The sequence below is a fragment of the Dipodomys ordii genome, unplaced genomic scaffold (assembly GCF_000151885.1).
Source record: "Dipodomys ordii isolate 6190 unplaced genomic scaffold, Dord_2.0 Scaffold198, whole genome shotgun sequence".
Classification (NCBI taxonomy): Eukaryota; Metazoa; Chordata; class Mammalia; order Rodentia; family Heteromyidae; genus Dipodomys; species Dipodomys ordii.
The window spans coordinates 623,717-627,110 of NW_012267414.1; positions in this window are offsets into that span (position 1 = coordinate 623,717).

Genomic DNA, 3,394 nt, shown 5'->3' on the forward strand with positions numbered 1-3,394 from the left:
ATAAGCAAAAAGAAAAAAGCCGGAAGTGGCGCTGTGGCTCAAGTGGTAGAGCACTAGCCTTGAGCTGAAGAGCTGAGGGACAGTGCCCAGGCCCAGTGTTCAGGCCCCATGTCCGGACCCCCCCCCCAAAAAAAAGGTGAGCTGATGTCTGTAAGGTTCTGTACAGAAAAATAATTCAGCCAAACCTGAATGGTGGTAGGTGAGAATGACAAGCAAGCAGATGAAGAGGAAAGGGACGGGCAAGGGACCCAGCAAGCCAGTCAAGATGGTCTTCATTACTGATGTTGGAGACTTGGGTTATTACGACTTCTAGAAACAGCCCCTGAGGTTTTCCTGTGGTGTGTATCTCCTTGTCAGATGAGACTTCAGACAAATTGTATTTGTCCTGACAGGACAAAAACAGTGGTGCTGCGGCTCAAGTGGTAGAGTGCTAGCCTTGTGCAAAAGAAGCTCAGGGACAGGGCACAGGTCCCGAGGTCAAGCCCCAGGACTGACCCAAAAAAGAGCAGTAAAGCCCACCTGCCTTGAGTGTCGGCCCCAGGAGGCAGAAGAAAGGACTGGGAGGGTGATGAGGGGAAGTGCCTGCCCACGGTCATGATGTGGACTGTGGCTGCCCCACCAGCACACCAAGGTGTAAGCCAGACCCATCCACTGTGTGCTTATAACTCATGCTTAAACACTAGTTTATGCAGTAAGATCCCCACACACACACTTACTCTCTAAGAAAGGTAAATGGACTAAAATCTTGTTAGAATTTATCTTAGCCTTCCATCTGCTCTACATCTTAGGATGAGTATTTTGAATATTTGATGAGGAGACATTTTCATCTACAAAAGTACTCAAACTGACAATGAAGCAGTGAAAATAATCACCACTTGCAACCCTGAATGAAGTACAAACTCTGGGTGCTCTCAGAGTCTGATAGCATCCGGAGAAGAACCGATTGGACATTTTGTGCTTCAGGATCAAGGAGTGCAAGACCTACACAGACTTGTTGCAGGCCATAAAGCAGCCTGATGAAGCCTTTCGGCACAGCTGCCCTTTCACAGGACAGACGGGGGGACTGGAGTGGTTTCCTCACAAAGTACCCTGAGGATGGAATCTACAAAACTCAGCGAGTCAGCGCAGCCACGCTTCCTCAATTAAAATGGATCTGATGGAGGGCCCGAGGGAGGTGTGGTGGAGGGGAGCTGCATGGACCCCATTTCTGTGACATAGGAGCAGCAGTGAGATGCTGGCCATGTGTAGATGTTGCCCGAGGGGATGCCTGGTGAAGTGCAGTATGTTCAGCATTTTGGCTGATAACGCTGTCGTGATTATATTCATAGTACCCACGTACAGGGAGAACAAATGGTCAGATTTCTTCAGAACAATGAAGAATCAAAGGTGGAGTCACCTTTGATGGGGAATAGATGAAACAAAACTATTGATACAGATTCACTGGTTTCCTCAGTTTGTGTTTGAGAAATTTTGTAGTGTTTTTTAATCAATGGAAACTATGAAATTCAGCTGTCATAGCTTTCAAACTAGAGAGGGCTGGGGTCAGAAAAGGCAAGGAAATTGAGTTAGTCAGCAATAATACAAGGTGAGGAAGAAGGAAGAAAACAACAGTTGCCCCAGTAGTCAGTGGAAGTCCTCTCCCCTGACCACTCACTCGTGGGCTTCCCAGAGCTAGCCGCTCTGCAAGCTGGTTTTGAGCAGGAGACAGGTTCTAACCTCTGCCCAACCACAGAAGGTCTGTCCGTGGAGCCTCTGGGCTGAGGTAGGCTTCCACAGAGCTCAGGCTATCCCCAACCTTTGGCAGCTTTGTGACAGCTGTCTGGGACTAGAGATTCACTTTTGCCACAGAGGGAAGCAAAGCCACTGGGTGATCTGGAGCACTTAGCTCCCACCTGCCCACACGCCTGGGGCTGCAGGGACAGCCCAAGGCCTGAGCCTCAAGGTCTCTGACACACTTGTGATATGTGACTTGGCATTGTGTAGTAGGAGGGAGCTGCACCTTGAATGAGTGAGTGAGACACACACGCACGCACGCACGCACACGAAGGCGGAGGCCACAGCTGAGTGAGGAGCTTTCAGAGAGGATGGGAATCTTAGAAAGGAGGAATGAAGAGGAAGAATATCTTTCTCTCTCCCCACCCCCATGCTATGAATTTAGGTTCCTTTGTCTTCCCCAGGTTTGTCCCTTTTACCTTTATCTAGTTATTTTCCCAGTTGCCCTCTGATATTTTCTTTGTCATTTGGCTTCATATTTCAAAGTGTAACTGTACAAATGCCTAAACATTTCATTTGTTCCCATGTTGCCCCTGGAGATGCAGCTCTCTCATTCCATTCCTCTTCCTCTTTGTCAGGTCTTGGTTTGGGTTTTTAATCTCTCCTCCGTTCCCTCTCTGTGGCTCTCTGGCTTATGCTTGCTCTGCTCTGGTCTTGGCTAGTAAGTACCAGGACCAGGACGAGGCCAGGCCAGGGGCAGGCCTCGGAGCACGGTCAGAATGTGTCTGCTGCACCGCTGTGGCTATCACCTCTTCTTCCCCTCCTGCACACTCACTAGGTATAATGTCTGAATCTTCCTTCATTCTGCTAGTAAAGTCTCTTTGGGCTGTACCAGTCAGGTTGCTTTTTGCCTCTCCCAACTTGCTTCTCATCTCTATTATCACCTTAAATGGCATCTGGTTGAAGATGAGAAGAAAGAATTCAGAGCAAGAAATAGAATGGGAAAAGAAAATGACCTGTGTCACCTGCCAAAACCAGCTTTGAGAAAATCATAGCTGATTTTTTCTTGTGGGAAATTGAGCTGCACCAACACAGGTGTGAATATCACAGTTAAAGATGGTAACAACCCAGAACTGTTCTAAAAACAGAAAACTACATGAAGGAAAGCTTAAAAGGGGAAATCAGTACTCCAGAAATAGACCTCCAGATTATTTATTTAGACAGAATTTCTGTATCGGTGCCAGTGCAAGCCCACATATGTGTGTATATATACATATATTTTTACAGTATTTGCTCTCTGTGAAATATAATGCATATACATACACACATGTACATCTACACTCTCTGTGAAGTGTACATATAATACACATACACATACATGTATTTTGTTAACAAACTTACGGAATGGCTCCATTTCAAGCCCAGTTTTACAAATGAGAAACTAAATCACAGAGGAGTGAAATATTATTGTATGGTTTCACAGCTGTTCACTGGCAGTCCCAGGATTAGATTGCAAGCTGTCTAACTATAAGGCAGTTCATATAATTAATTGTCATATTTGGGGATATTTTTCAAATAGAATTTTTACTTAATGAATCAACTTTTTGTTTTTATGAGATAAGGTTTCACTATTCAACTTAGGCTAACCTTGAACTCATGACCCCTTGGTGTCAAGCCTTCT